This window comes from Canis aureus, chromosome 12 (assembly GCF_053574225.1).
Source record: "Canis aureus isolate CA01 chromosome 12, VMU_Caureus_v.1.0, whole genome shotgun sequence".
NCBI lineage: Eukaryota > Metazoa > Chordata > Mammalia > Carnivora > Canidae > Canis > Canis aureus.
In genome coordinates this window covers 64,669,125-64,685,303 of record NC_135622.1, presented here as the reverse complement: position 1 = coordinate 64,685,303, position 16,179 = coordinate 64,669,125, and positions in this window count along the sequence as shown.

Genomic DNA, 16,179 nt, shown 5'->3' with positions numbered 1-16,179 from the left:
CCGTGCATATTCAACACGATCACTTCGACTATTTAGCACTCACACGGTTTCACCCATTTACCATGTTTTTGTTTGTCTTCTTTAAGGAGGGCAGGAATATTTTTTCTCCTTTGTTCATTTAGGAATTTTTTAGTTCTTAAAGAGAAGTGCCTGGTACAGAAAATCTCCTCCAGCCAGCTTTCTTGAGTTAAGGAATTCACGGATGCCTGGCACACAACGGTGCGTGACTGAGGCAAGACGGCAGGGCAGGCGGCCCTCGGGTCATGTTCGGAAAGGTGACAGGGCAGGTGCAGGGCCAGAGGGTTTCTGAAGCAGAAACTTTAGTTCTTGACAGCTATTCAGCGACTCTGTAGGCTGATTTTTTTATTTTTAATAGGGAGAAAAGCACAGATAAGCATCTTTCTTCATGCGGTAGACAGTCTAGGTTTAATTAGCTGCAGTCAGAGGTGACAGGGACCCCATCTTCAGTGTTCCCAAGGCAGCCCGTGGGAAGACAGGTTTGGTGGCCGACGACCCTCCGCTGGTATTTGGGGCTTTTGTCACCGACTCTGCTGTGTACGGTTCCACGTTTTCATAGAGGAGTCACATGTTTTCACGAGCACACCCCCCCCCGCCCCCCCCCCCCCCCCGCTGGGAGGCTCGTCGTGCTTCCCCGGGGCCTCGGGCCTCTGCAGCCCACGCCGGCACTTGGTAAGCGAGCCGGTCCAAACGTGGGCTGTCGGCAAGTTTGTCTGAGGACACAGAACAAGCAAAGACTTGGCAGGAAGAGTGGGACACAAAGCCGCGGCATCATCCCGGGTCATGAGCCGCAGGATGAGCCTCTCAGGCCTGGTTTTGATGAGGACTTGGCCCCGTGCTCCCACGGCTGCCCTGTCCGGCGGCTGCTGCATGGCGCTCGCCAATGCCGCTTGATGATGGACTCGCCCAGAAAACTGCTCAACTTTTTTCTTTACCGAGTCTGGACCTTCCTCAGAGAGGCTTTCTTACGCTTTTTCTTTCTTGAAAAGAGAAAAAGAGCCAAACATCTGCGCACCAAATGCCCAGGGCCTCCGGGCGTGTCCAGGGGGTGGCCGCCCTTGGCACCAACAGGCCGCCGGCTCGTTGGCTTGGCAAAGGCTCTGCGGGCCTCCCTGAGTCCGGGGGGACCTCGGCCCCCGGGGAAGCATCAGAGCTGCTCGTGGGGCGACCATGGGACACGGCTGTGAGCGGCTCCCTGAGGCCGACGCTGACCCGTGGGGCTGGCCGCCCGCCCGAGGCCCCAGGACGGACACTGGGCTGCGTGATAGGAAAGCTTGGGTGCATCTGCCGGTCCCGCGCTGCAGGAGCCGCCTCTGGGCAGCCACGCCGTCGTGGGGAGGGAGGTCTGAGCCCGTGGCTATGGCGGCAGGCGTCCGGCTGGGGGCAAGTCCCCACTGTGCTGCCCTGAGAGCCAGGCATGTTGGCCAAGTGTCGAGAATGGATCCCACGGGAAGGCAGCAGCTGTTAGCCGGCGGACGTGTGGCGCCTGTCACGGGTGATTGCTCAGAGCTTCGTTTTCTGCTGATTAGCTCGTCATTGTGTTGTTTTTTACCTGCTCTGCGTTCAAGACAAAAAAGAAGACAAACGGCGTGGTGAAGAGCCACGTTCCCAAGGTCACTGGCCACACCGACCCCGCACCTGGGGACCGTCTGCTCTGGCCTCTGACGCCTGCAAGGATGGTGTTGCCTGGTGGGCGGCTCCTGCACAGCGTCCTTCCAACACCTGCTCCCGTCAGCCCCTGGAAGTCATGGAGGTGTGGGTGCAGCTGTCAGGGCTAGGGTGGGTGGCTGTCGTTCGGGTGCATCTGGTGCCAGGAGCCGGGTCCTTACTGCTGCCCATGGGCGGCCCACTTGGCATCCATGGGGCCTGGAATGTGCACACCCCCTGGCGCAGGGCTGGCTGGCCTGCAGAGCCGCAGCTCTTGCCCAGCATCTTCACCCTGCACCTGGGTGGCCCACACGGTCCACAGCGTGTGTCTGTCCGTGTGCAGGTGTCCACGGGCCTGCGCACTATGCTGACATTGATGTGGGAGCCAGGCTCTGTGGGCAGGGGCGGCGTGACACTCACACGCCGGTGTGACACCTGGCGTCCAGGCTCCTGCACGACGCTCGCTGTGTGCCTGGTCCCCGCCAGCACGAGCACAGATCTCATTCCTCCTTCCGGCTCCGACGTGCGCCCTGAGGAGAGCGACTGTCAGCAGCTGAACGCTGATGTCCAGGTGCGGGAAGAGGAGAAGCAGCTCAGAAACAAGCCTCGGGTTGTTTTTACTCCGTCTTCTGGGGCTGGAGCTCCACAGGTCGGACACGCGCCGGGCGGAGCTCTTCTATTGATTCATTCACTTTAATGGCTTGACTCTTATGTCCGATGCCTAGTGTCTCGTTGGTGACGGCACAACCGGTCACAGGTCAGGACAGCAAGGCCCGGCAGCGACAGGACACCCCGGGGCGTGGGACAGTTCGCACCCGGGGGACCCTCCCGCCCTGGGACCCAGCGCCGAGGGGACATCGAGGCCCAGGGAAGAGGAGCAGCTGGGACGGAGACGCCTCCAAAAATCACGCGCACTTTGTGGCGTTTTCAGACAATTTCTCTGAATTGTAGTTTAATGTAACGACAGAGAATGTAGCTCGGGCTTTCCAGTAGTTATTGCCCCAATTGCCGCGTGCCCCGCCCACCCCGTGCAGCACATGCCCGCGGGGCCTCCGAGGTACTGCGGCTTCCCGGCGGCTCTGCACGACTCGGCGGCCGACCCAGCGCCGGGAAAGGAGAAGCCACGTCTCCCAAACGGGTGAGGAGGTCGGTGCCAGACGGGCCAGCCCGAGGCGGCCGCGTGGGGCTGCGGCCTCTCGCCGCCAGGAGCGCGCGGCAAACAGCGGCTCCAAGACGCATGCGCCCTGCGGCTGCTGCACGGGCTCGGGACACCCCTGGGCGGGGTGGGGGCGGGGTGGGGGGGATGGGTGGGGGTGGGGGCAAGGCGGGGACACACCTCCCGGAGAAGGGAGGGCAGGGCCCTGGACGAGGACCTGAGGTTGGGGCAGTAGAGGTTCAAGCACGACAACAACCACAGTAAAATCCGGAGGCTCCGACGGCGCAGAGGACACGGCGACGCCCCCAAGTCCCCAGGGACGCAGCCCCCCTCCCGCGGCGCCCCGGGACTGTGTGCGGGGGCGGGGCCTACCGTTGGGGCGGGGCCTACCATGGGCGGGGCGGGGCGGGGCCTACCGTCGGGGCCTACTGTCGGGTGGGGGCGTGGCCTACCGGTGGGAGGGGCGGGGCCTACCATGGGCGGGGCCTACCGTCGGGTGGGGGCGGGGCCTACCGGTGGGAGGGGCGGGGCCTACCATGGGCGGGGCCTACCGTCGGGGCCTACTGTCGGGTGGGGGCGTGGCCTACCGGTGGGAGGGGCGGGGCCTACCATGGGCGGGGCCTACCGTCGGGCCTACTGTCGGGTGGGGGCGGGGCCTACCGGTGGGAGGGGCGGGGCCTACCATGGGCGGGGCCTACCCGTCGGGCCTACTGCCGGGTGGGGGCGTGGCCTACCGGTGGGAGGGGCGTGGCCTACCATGGGCGGGGCGGGGCCTATTGTCGAGGCGGAGATGCTCTGCTTTGCATCAGACGCTCCACTCTCACCTTTCATGGAAAGGGTATTTTCTTTCGGAAAACAAATGGAAGGGTCAGAAGAGAGGATAGAGTTACGGGCGGGCCCTAGGGTGCCCCCGACATGGCCCGCCCCCTCCCCGTTCTCCCCTTCCCTCTCTCTTCTTCCCTTCTCCTTCCCCCTTCGTCCCCTCCGGTCCCCCTCCCCGCCTCCCCTCTTGCTGCCATCCTCACCTGAGCACTTTACCTGGATTTCCAGGGCTCCTTGGCATCGCTGATGAGACCCAACTGCAATGCAAGGGTTTTGCCAAAACGCCAATGCCTGTGAGTCTGAGTTACCAGGTCACCGAGCAAACTCGTCTATGCACCCGCTGAATCACCCCGCAAGCACCAGGCAGGTGCCCGCCGTGAGCTGCTGGGCCCTGGCCTCAGGCGTCACCCCTCCTGACCCACTGTGGCTGCTGCCATCATCACGTCCCGGACCCGTGGACGTGACACCCTCGTTAATGTTCCCCCCGAGAACTTTCCATCTCTTCCTCTTCCAACGTCCTCACTCAGCACCTCGCACGAGCCTCTCAGAATAGTTTCCCTTTCCTGACAGATGCTGTTTCGCCCCTTGTTTCAAAGGCAGCGGTCCTGCATAGGAAAGCCAGGCCTTTAGGACGGAGATCGGGTCAGGGTGACCTCCAGCCCTGCTGGCGACCCTGGGACAGTCTCAGCTGCCTAAGCCGACATCCCGGGTGAGACATTTGCACACAGACATTCGACGTCACATCAGGACCCTGTGAATACTGCGTGGAAAGCCGTGGCCATCGAGGCCTGAGTTCACCCTCATCATCCTATTCACGCTAACCCAGAATGCTAATCTCACTGCCTTTTTCAACTCAAAAACTTTCCATTTAATTTTAGTTTAAAATGCTGCCTTTTCCATGAAGTGACCGAAAATACCACCAACCGAAAATCACGTCGACCTAATTTGAGGTGTGATGGCACTTGGCACCCAGCTAATGCGCTCAGATTCTGTGCGTTGCGGAGCCAAGCCACCGGCCAGTCTGGTGTCCGTGGGAGGCGGTGACCCCGGATCCCAGCCAAGCCACCCACGCTCAGCGCAAGTCTGCAGAGGCGGGGTCCTCCCGTACACAGGGAGTTAGGGGGAGCACGGATGTGGAGGCGGGGGCTTCTCGCCCACTGAGAAGAGAAGATCCCTGATGTGGGCAAATAGCGGGCAACTTTGAAACTCAGCATGGATTTTATTTATACCTAGGGTCTCGTTACCCTGCGTGGAATCATCTCAGGAGGCATCGGCAGTGGAGGCCATGGCCCTGAGGGGAGGCTGTTCGATGCAACATTCTGAAGATAGTTGCATGCTTTCCCACACTGTCTACGCCAGAAAACATAGAAATAACTCTGGAGCAACTTTTGAAATTAAGCCCGCGCCATTCCTGATTGCAGAGAATTAAAGGCACGCTGTCCATCTGCAAGGAGAAATAAATCGGGGCGACTCTGGGACGAGACGTCCTGTAACCTGTCATGGCAGCAGGTAGCGTGATGTGCGACCCTCACGGCGACGTGGTCTCAGGTGCCCCCCGGCCCTGGCCCATCACCGTCTCAAGCAGCAGCAGGTCCGGACTCGGAGGTGAACAGCTGTGGCCAGCACCCAACACACACTGGGTCTCGTGAACGTCTGCAGGACGAGTGTTGCCGGAACCACGAGGAGCAGCAGGTGCATTTGTAGCTCAGGTCACGGGACAGGGGAGGTGTGAAATGTCACGGGGAAGCTGTGTTCTTTGTTATTTTAATGGCAGAAAGATGACGAGGATCTTCTCCACCCTTACGTCCCTCCGGCCGGGAAGATGGGATGTGCCCTTCCTGTTGGGCCATCCCCGTTCTGCGCACATCGCTCGCTGCTCTTGGCACACGTCTTGTCGGACGCGAGGCTCACTTGCCTGTGTCAAGTCTCCCAAGATGAATGCGATGCTTCCTGGGAAGCGTCACGGCAATCATGTCCTGCTCCGAGGGACGCAAGTCCCTCTCATCCAGCTGCTGGGCTGGCAGGAAAGAGGAGCTGCTCCTACCACACTTAGCATCCCACATCCCACGTGGTCTGAGGGGCCTGAGGAGCCCTCTGGTGACCAGTGTCCTGGCGCCCGCCGGGGTGCATGATGGCCGGCGTCCCCGGGACAAGCTGACCCTGAAAATGACGCAGCTGCCAGGCAGGAGCTCCCGGGGCTCCTGCCAGACCGCACAGTGCTCCCCAGCGAGCCTGGAGGCGGCGACCTTGCGGAGGAGCCCGTGAGGAGCTCCGCAGGTGGGGCAGGCAGCCTGGAGTGTGCCAACGGGGCTCACCCGGACTGACGGCATCAGGTGCCCACGCTCAGAGCTTTCCCAGGGACGGTGGCAACACGGAGGCTCACGGGTACAACCAAAACTGATTGTCGGCTCCAGGCCACAGAATTTACTGTCTTTGTGTGTCATGAAACACCCACTTGCGCCGGGGTGTGGATGCGGGGTGAGGAGAGTTGGCCTCCCGTCGGTGCTGCTATCGTGGAAAATGACACAGACATGAGCTCTTGCCTCCAAGGGAAATAGAGGGCGTCAGGGACGGGCCCAGGCCCCTCGCCCCGTCTCCTCAGTCGGAGCCGACCCGTGACCCGCTCAGCCCTCCCTCCCGGCCTCTCCTCTAACCGCACGGAATTCTACTCCATCTTCTTGATGCGTTTTGTACATGACCTGACAATAGTGTCGAGGACTGAAGCGTTTTCTGTGGTTGGCACAGAAGCAGAGAAAGTGCGATGGAGACGCACGGACCCGCGGACTTGGGACTTCGCCTTCGCAGGCGTTCCAAACCTTCTCATGGGGCTTTCTGTGACCCGGGAGCTCTGGCCCCTGGCGACTGGGCACACGTACAGCAGGTCGTTCTTTCCGGAGAAAAGCTTGGGTCACTGAGCCCTAGGACGTTGTGATTAGAAGGGGTGCTAGGGACGATCGTCCGAACGCTACGCCCGGGAGCTTCGACGGTGTCTGGATGCCTCCTGTGAAGGCCTTCTCAGAGGAGGACCCTCTGCCCACCTGCCGGAGGGTCGCCCGGAGTCTTGTCAAAATTCCCCTTCTGTGTGTCCACCCAGGACTCCCGTCGCTGGAAGCTCGATCATCCGCAGTCACAGGGAGGGGGCCACGCAGCCCAGATGGAAGGACCGCAGAGTGAGGCCGTCAGAAATGTTACAAAGGTGCACTCAGAACAGTTAGGAGGGAAAGAGGGAAAGAGGGAGAGAAAGGAAGAAAAGGAAAGAGAGAGAGAACGGTTGCATCTGCAGGAAGTTGTGGCCCCCGTGACCTAGCAACCCCGTGACCCCGCAACCCTGCAGTACAGCCTGGATTTGGGGCAGCAGGGGAGGGTGTCCACCCTGAGGGGACAAGCCCGCCGCTGCTCGTGAACCGTGATGTTTGTCTGCATCCCTGCTGCCGTTTCTGCCTTGGGCAGGGCGCGTCTGGGCACGTCCCCGAAATGCCCGCCCGCAGCCTGCAGGGACAGAGGCTGTGCTGTGCTTCACCCTCCTGCCCTTACTTTGCAGGTGCAACTTGGGGTCTGATTTTCCTCGCTCCCGCGAGACGGATCAGTTACTGCAACTGCCGTAACCCCAAGTGGGAGCTGAAGCAGCTTGGATGTTTGCGTGAAAGACTCGGGCCTCATGCTCTTAAACGCTATGCCGGGAGACTGTGAAGTGGAGGGGAGTGGTAGGAGCACAATGTGGGTAGCAGGGACGCACGCATCGGAGCCCCATCTGTCGTCCCAGCGAGCGATGAGGCCAGATTTGTCATTTAGCTTCTAAAGTCTAATAATCACCAAATGTTTAACCAGACCCCTTGGCTGGCTCCCCCAGCGGGACACGCAAATGCGATCCAGCAGGGAAACGGGACGGTTCTCTCATTGTCACGACAAAACCCGCCGTCTGTCTGTCTTCATCCTTCCGAGAGATCGCGCTGAGCCATCACACGGTTGCCTCGCTTTTCCCCAACATCCCGAACCTGCGTCAGACACGCCCATGAGCGTGTCCCCGTGGGAACAGAACACGGAAATCTGCACATGTAGGAAGAGTGTTGGAGGGAGCCAAGCTACAATATGAGCTATTTGTCCTGGAGATGCAAACACATTCGTGTTGCTGGGGACGGTGGCTGCTTGCTGGTAAATCCAATATAAATTTGCCTACAGGACAACTGAGACGCCCCTTATTTGCTGCCATTTAGGTTTTTTTTTTTTTTTAAGATTTTGTTTATTTATTCATGAGAGACCCAGAGAGAGAGGCAGAGACACAGGCAGAGGGAGAAGCAGGCTCCATGCAGGGAGCCCTGATGCAGGACTCGATCCCGGGACCCCGGGGTCATGCCCTGGGCCAAAGGCAGACGCTCAGCCCCTGGGTCCCCAGGCGTCCCGCCGTCTTCCTCTCTGTACGTGGATCCAAGTTCAGGCTCCGACGCTTTCCCTTCTCGCCGCAGAACTTCCTCTAACATTTTCCCTGGCGCGGGTCAGTTTTGTTTGTTTGGCAAAGCCGTCGTGTGTCCTCACTTTGGAGGGATGATCCCGCCTGCTACAGGATTCTAGGCTGGCCGCGTTTTCCTTCAACACCTCAAAACCCTCCCTCAATCTCTCCTTGCTTGTGCGGCCTGTGAACGGAAGTCTGGAAGAATTCTCATCTGTCGTCCTCTCGGCGAGGCACGTTCACCCCTGTTCAGGCTGGTGCACGACCTCGGGTGTGGGCAGGAGGGTGGGGGGCGCCGGGGTCACCCCAGGCTGGTGCACGAGCTCCCTTGAAGCAGGGCGGCCCCGGGGAAGGCCGGGGAGGGCGGGAGGGTGGGCAGCGCCCAGGGACGTCTTCCGTTCCCCCGGGGCTGTGGCCTGGCAGGAGGGCACAGGTGCTCTCAGGTGCATCCCCCTGCTGTGGGGCCGGGCCCTGGCATTGGGCAGAGGCGGGCGCTGCGCCCGGGGCTTCCGCGGGGGGACCTGTTGCTCAGGGAGGGAGCCCACAGGTGTGGGCCCTGGGGAGGGGACAGCTTAGGCCCCTGCCCGAGGCGCGGGCGTGTGGGGGCAGAGCCGGATTCGGAGCCCAGTGCCTGTCGCCTTCTATCACGTTACCCTTCAGCACAGAGTCTGACTTTCCAAAGAGGAATTAAGTTGAAATCCTCTCGGTCAAGGTCACGAATGCCTGTGTCGTAAACCAGCTTTTAGAAAAGAATAAATAAAGAGCTCCCAGCAGGCAACAGGCTCCAGAGCGCGGCCTCACCAGGCCTGGACCAGCAAGGCGTTCTCAGGACTCTCTGTCCCTGTTTTAATCTGATTCGGGATCAGTAGGATGTTGCATGGCTTTTGTCACGTGCTTACTGTTTGCTTGTACTCCTTTGATGAGGTATCCGTTCACCTCTTCGACAGTTTCTTAAAATGAAGAAATATTAAAGACCACAGGGACTTGGCATTCTGGGAGGGTGGCGGCACAGACCTGACGCAGCCTGGCATCCCGCCCGGAGGCGCGTGCTCCGCGGAGCAGGAAACGTGTGCCGTTCGTGATGCAGGAGATGGAGGGACAATCCACGTGCAGGGCGCTACCCCCATGCGACAGAGGGGCGGCCGGGCCGGGAACAGGCGCAAACGCTGGGAAGCAACCCGCACACAGGACCCTGCAGCCAACGGCATCTTGGAAGGGAGGATCCTGGGGGCGCGGATCGGATCTCCCGGAGCTGCTGTGAGGACGGGGCCCTGGCTCGGGCGGGAAGAGATGTGCAAGCTCACTCGTGATTTGGGAATCGTGTTACAGGCGGCGTGAAGGGCCGCGGCCACCCAGCTAACCGGGCCGGAAGGAAGCCAGTGTGGCCTCGGGGGAGGCCTCGGGGGCACCACCTCCGCCCCACGGCCCTGGGGGACTGGAAGCTACTGCAACCCCTTTTTGGGAATATTTGGAGACATTTATCAAAGCCGCAGAAGCATTTATGTTCTGATTCACCAACCCCCTTGGGGACACTTTCCCTGAAGCTTCATCTCCAAATGTAGAAAACGCAAATGCACGCGTGCTCACCATTTTATTTTCTTTCCCCATTGCCGCCCCGAAACTGCCGCATAGCGCCCACAACGTCGATGTCCCCGCGCCAGTGTGGTGGGGCAATCACACGGCACCACACGGCGGAATGCCGCGTCGCTGCAAAGGACACACGCCGGGCAGCTCTCCGTGAGGTGGCATGAGGTCATTTCCAGGAGGTGTGGCTAAGCAGCGAGGAGCACGGGGCGTGCAAACAAACGCAAGCAGCACAGGCAGCCCAGGGCTGCTGGCCCGGAGGGGTGGGGTCCCGCAGCGAGGGGAGCAGGATGGGGAAGCCCCCGGAGGGTCGCTTCTCTCAGTAGATGTGGCTTCTGTCCCAGCCAAGACTCGTTTCCACTTCCTGCCTTGTTTGCGGGGCCGCAGTTCCGCCGTCGAGGGCCCAACAAGCAGATCTGCACCGGGTCTGAGCAGTAAGCACAGGCCCCGCCACTCGCGGGGGACCCGGAGCTCGCTGCCACGGGGTGCCAACACGCGGGGTCCCCCGCCAGTGGTCCTGGTTACCCTGAGCTCCCCAAAGTAAGGCCCCCGTGTGAGAACGGCTGTCTACGACACCTGCCCCGTCCTCTCACACCTGGAGCCTCTCTCAGCGGCAGTAACCTGCACCCCTCCCCTTGGAGCTTAAGGTGAGCTCCTCTGCACCCCGACCCGAGGCTCCACCAGCCGGGCCCTGGCGCTGTCCCTACCGGCGAGCGGTGGCACCTGCATGGGGCCCGCGCGCACCTGCTCCACACGCCCCGCACGCCAGCAGGTGGTTCGCTCTCGGTGTGAGGCTGCTGGGTCTCGTCCGCACTCCCTCTAATTCTTCAGCTTCTCTTTCAGGGCGTAGCGCCCTTGTTTGCAATGAAGAATTATATTTTCTTCCAATGGTGTTTTCCCAGCATAAAAAATTGTCACAAAGGGTTAATGTAATATTTGGATTTTTTTTTTTTAAGGGGAAGAAGTAACAGAAAACTGAATACTTATGACGCGGGAGGAAGATATTCAGAGCTTGAGTGAAAGCCGGGAGGTTCATGAAATAGGGTCACGCCCTTCGTGTCATCTGCTCAGTTATCAGACTGGATCGAACCCTGGCCATGCTCCGAGGTCCTCTTCTGCAGACCCGCGCAGAGGCGGGAACTGATCGCAGACAAGATCTGCCCGGGCCGCGAGGCCCTTGGGCAACCCGGCCGGGGTCGTGAGAACGCGCGCTGTCCAGGGACAAAACTGGCTCTGCCTCCTTGCCGGGGACATGATTTCACCCCGTGCCACTTGCCTGAACCCGCGGCACTTCTCCTGATCCATACACGTGACACAGCTGTCATTGCCTCTCGGCCGTGACCCTGACTGCTCAGGCCGGGAGGGAACCCGAATCACATGTCGCCGCGTAGCACTCCTGCCCGGGCGGGTACCTGACACGCCAACAGATCACCAGACTGACGATGGGAGCGGATGAATCCGTCCACAAACAACGAATGGATTCATCGGCGGAGCTCGGTGCTGCCCTCCACACTCTCCACGATTTCTGACTCCTGACGAGCAGCAGGCCCAGGCCTGTGCTCACCAACCAAGGGGGAGCAGCTGTCCCATTTGGGGGGGCCACGGAGAAAGAGGCCCCTCTCGGCTACCGCGTCTTATTTCAAAAATGCAGTGTAGCCTGGTTCTTCGTCGCCCCCACACCCAGAGAGCTTCAAAACACCACTTTAAGAATAATCACCGACACAACAGCAGTAAAGCAATGCACAGGACTGGGTGTTATGCTATGTGTTGGCAAATTGAACTTCAATGAAATAAGTAAATAAATAAAAATGCACAGAAAAACAAGTTAGTAATGACGAAAAAGATACCATGAACCAGGACAAATGACATCTTCCAGAGCGGCTCCAGCACACCGGGGGGCAGAAAGAGCCTGGTGCTGCAGAGGGCAGGAGGGGCCACTGCCCGGCGCCGCGAGGTGAGCCCCCGACACCCGGCCGCGCTCATCACAGCACCCCCTGCGGGAGGGGCCTGTCTTTCCTTAGAAGCCTGCAAGTTGCAAGTCAAAACTGTACTTAGTTTGAAGAGAAACCCTGGATAGTCCCCATTTTTTTTTTTTTTTGGTCAAAAAAAAGGGAAATTCTTGTTAGAAATCAGGAAACGAGAAAGAGAAAAACCAGTAAATTCATGATATCTAGCAAAAAATGTGAAGGAATGAGGATATGGAAAAATAATTATGATTTTAAGGACCGCTGCTTCTTCTTTTCCAACTTCCTCTAAAATTCACATCATTTTCTGGGGCTCCCGGGTGGCTCGGTCCCATAGGCCTCCGGCTCTTGTTGCAGCTCAGGTCCCGATCTCCACGTGGTGGGATCGAGCCCCATGCCGGGCTCCACAGTCAGCTGGGAGTCGACTGCAGATTCCCTCTCCGTCCGCCCCTGCCCTGCTCTTGCTTCCATCTCTCTCCAATAAACACAATCCTTAAATTCACCTCAGTTTCCTTCCTCATTGTAGTTATACTCACAATTCCAAAATAGTTTCAAGTTGTTCACTCTGAACCCAAATTGACTGATATGCAGAGGATATTCCCTTGAGGAGCTGGGTGGGTTAATTCACTGAAAAAGCCATTGAGAAATATAGATAGAAAATTAAGACATATGTGAAATAAGATGTAGATAAAAATTAGCATAGAAAAAAATGTTTGAATGGCTTCTTCTTGTACTATTTTTAGGTGAAGCAATTTTCTTGAAGATTTCCACAGTTTATGCCTTTAAAATCATATTTTTAAATCGTGAATGAAGCACAGAGTAAGAAGGAATTTTAAAGAGTTGGAAGAAATCGCTGCTGCACCACCTTCCCAGCCCTGCTGTGGACGTGTGTGCCATCCCCGTGCGTGTTCCAGCTCGCCCTGTTTTTGTTCCCTCCTTGACCCGCGGCCTGCAAGATGGCAGGGAGGTGCCCGTGACGGTGGGTCCAGGTGAAGGCGCCTTAGAGCAGACCTGTTTCCTGCTGCAGGTGCCCCTGACTCTCCCAGCTGTGCGTGGGCTCGTGGCACGAGACAACTGCGTGTGAGCCATGGCTTGGTTGTGCAATTGTGCGTGTGCCCCAAGGGTCCTGTGAGGCTCTCGGGTGGTGGTGGTTGAAGGCTGGGGACACCGCCCTGACAGCAGCCCTAAAACCTCCCAGGGTGACAGGGACTGCTCGTGTGTCTGCAGGTGTCCGCGAGGACCCTGTCTCTAACCCCTGATCTTCCTCCAGAAACCTGGCCCCCACCCTCGGGCCACCGCTGTCCCTGAGACAGCTCGCTGGGGTCCCCGGTGGTCACTACCTGGATGCCCCTCCCGCCATCGGTGACCCCGCCCGGGCCTGAGCGTGTCTCTCTGGTCTCAGGGACACAGCCTGGCGGCCAGGCCGCAGGACCCGGGGCTGCACCTGCTGCTGAGGAGCCAGCGGCCTGGGCCCCGGCACCTTCCAGCCGTGGCTCCTCCTCCGGGTGTCCGTCCACCTCTCCCCCTTCCTCTCCCTCCTTCACAGATTTCCAGAGCCCTCTGCTTCCAGGCTTTTATTTCAAAGCCAGTAAAACGAGGCAAAGACACTAACTTGAACAGATGTGAGAAGAGAATAAGGCTAAAGTGTCCCTTGGAGTTCTCATCGCAAGAACCCCCCCCCCTTTTTGCTGTTTATTTGTGTGGAACCCACGTGAGGCACCTGACGCTGACCTGGGCCCTGCAGGGCCACCTCTCGGTCTGGGTCCAGCCGCCGCCGTCCACCGTAGCCCTGAGCCCTGATGCACGTCGGCTGTGCCCCGGGCCCCCAGGGGCAAGAGCAAGCCGGTCGACCTTGGCAGGCCTTCGGAGCAGGTGCTCGCACGCGGAGGGAGCGGGTGCTCCGGGGGCACCGAGTGAGCGGAGGGTTAGGGCGAGGCCGCGTGTTCACATCCCGCTGCCCAACCGCACACCTGTTCCCCCCAGGCTCTGGGTGACCCCTTCCTGGCAGCCGAGGCCTGTGCGGGGCTCCCGGAGCCTCCGGGGAACCAGGGAAAACGCTGTGCCGGGAAGGGGTCCAACACTGCACTTTCTGGAAACCATCTCCCGCCTTCTCTCATTTTTAAAAGCAGATACTGTTTTTTGAAGACTCGGAGTTAAAGGCTGTGAGCGAGGGGTGGCCAAGCCCAGAGGCAGGGGCAGGTGGGGGGGCGGCCCGGGAGGGCGGGGGCGGGGCGGGGCCAGGGGGGCGGGGCCCGGGGAAGGTGGGCACGGGGCGGGGCCTATGGAGGGTGGGGCTCGGGAGGGGCGAGGTCGGGGAGGGCGGGGCCAGGGGCGAGGTCCATGGGGGCGTGGCCTGTTGAGGGCGGGGTCGGGGAGGGCGTGGTCCAGGGGATGGCGAGTCCCAGAGAGGGTGGGATCAGGGAGGACGGTCCAGGTGAGGGCAGAGCTCAGGGGCGGGGCCAGGGGAGGGTGTGGCCCACGGGAAGGTGGGCACAGGGGTCAGGGCCCATGGAGGGTGGGGCTCGGGAGGCCGGGGTGTCAGGGGAGGGCGGACCCCAGGGAGGGGCGTGGTTAGGGAGGGCGGGGCCCAGGGGCGGGGCCAGAGGAGGGCGTGGTCCGCGGGAAGGTGGGCAGGGGCGGGCCCAAGGGGGCAGGGCAGTCCCGTGTCTCCTCCACCTGCTGCACCTCCTGGCCCACCTGGGCTCCGGCCACCTGCGGTCTGAGCAAGTCGGGGTCGCAGGGGATGCGGAGGCGGAGAGGGTCCCGCTACAGCAAGGGGCTGGAGTGGAGGTTCTCTGTGGGGTACCTGCCAGGCCCCTCCTGCAGCCCGCTGCTGGGCCCTCCCTGAACGTGCTCTTCTCCACCCTCCCTCTTCATCTGCTCAAATAGCTCAGCTTTGATTTAGAAAAAAAAAATTAAAAAGCATTTTGTTACCTTCTAGTACAGGGCTCAGAGCCTGGTGCTTTCCTGGCTGCACGTCTCCTCCCTGCAGGAGCCGATCCTGCTCCCCATGCCCGCCTCCCCTCTCACCAGTGTCGCCCGCCCTCCAGAGAGCCTCCCCAGCTGAGCCACAGAAGCGCAGGCCTGGGAGCTGCCTGCCTGCCGTCCTCCCTACAGGGCATCCGCTTGCCCAGGAGGGGGCCACCTGGCAGCCTGGCCACGGCCCGCAAGGCCTCCCCAGCTCCTCACGGAGGTCCCTGAGCAGGGACACTTGGGGCTGCGCACTCGTCTGTTGAGCAAGTCATTGGACCGGCAGAGGGGCAGAGGTGGAGATGCAGACGGGGGGGTGGCGGGTGGCGAGAGAAGCAGGGACACACCAGGGGTACCAGCCGCTTGAGGAGCCGGGAACCAGGGTGACGTGCCTTTCTCCGTTACCTGGTCTGAGCTGCGTGATGTCATTCGCCCACAAAGGACACCCGGAGGCTCCCTGGGCAGGTTCTGGGCACAGGCACGCGCGTCCCCCAGATGCTGTTCCCTATTGTGACGATGAAGGCACAGTGGACCTGCGGCTCGGCGACCACACACCATGGGGCCAGCCAGGCGCCTGCCTGTCGTCGGGAGATCGCTCACCCTCATGTGGGCCTCGGGAAGCACAGGGTCCTAGTGGCCTAAGACAGACCCCGCATGAGCGTTCGCTGTCAGTCGAGGAGCCTTACAAAGCGCAGACGGCACCTGGCTGCCTCCTCGAGGGCGCCGTTCAGTTCCTGACTGTCCATGTTCGGTTCTTGGATGGAGGAAGCGGCGCAGATTTCCCTTTTATATTTTAAATAATTTCTTGTTTAGTCAAGGGCGCCAAGCTTGGCCAAGGTTCTTGGGGCACCGCATGCAGCCGGCGGTGTGTGCCCCATGGTGTGTCTCCATCGCTGGCACCTGCAGAGCCCAGAGGGGACCTGCCCGCGCCCCTCGGTGTCACGGCCGACCGTTGGCTTGTTTACTTCTTAGTTCCGCGGCCTGCTCCAATGATCGCTGAAGAGCAGATTAAGTAAAATGCAACTTAAGTTGCATTTAAATCAAATTAAGTCATTTTTTGACAAACTAGTAACACCAGTTAACACTAAGTATTTTACTTTGGAAACGCGCTGCGGAGTGTCTGGCTTGCTTTCCTTCCTCCAATGACCGTCCACGGCCCAGCTGACATGGGGGACGGGAAGGGTTTAGCCGGTTGCCTCTACCGCCGGCGGGCTGGCGGCTGCGTGTGGTGTTTGCTGCGCGGCCTGAGTCTTCGCCGGGCCCGACGTCTTAGCAGCATGCGGAGCCTTGCCCAGCAGCCAAGGCTCGGTGCCCCGGAACCTCCCGTTCCGACTGTTCCTTTCCAGCTCTTCTCTAGCAAATGAGTCTGAAAGCTGCTTTTAAGCAAAGCCAATCTATTAAAAAGTAGAGATTCTGGGGGGGGGGGGGGGAAGCCACACAACTCTTCTTGGAATGTTTTTCAAATACGTGCATTCAGCTAGCGCTCCCTGTGTGCGGGGAGTCCTGGCTGCAACGTGGGAGGCACAGCACGGAGGAGCCACGGGCGCACAGGCCGCCTTACGAGGCAGCTG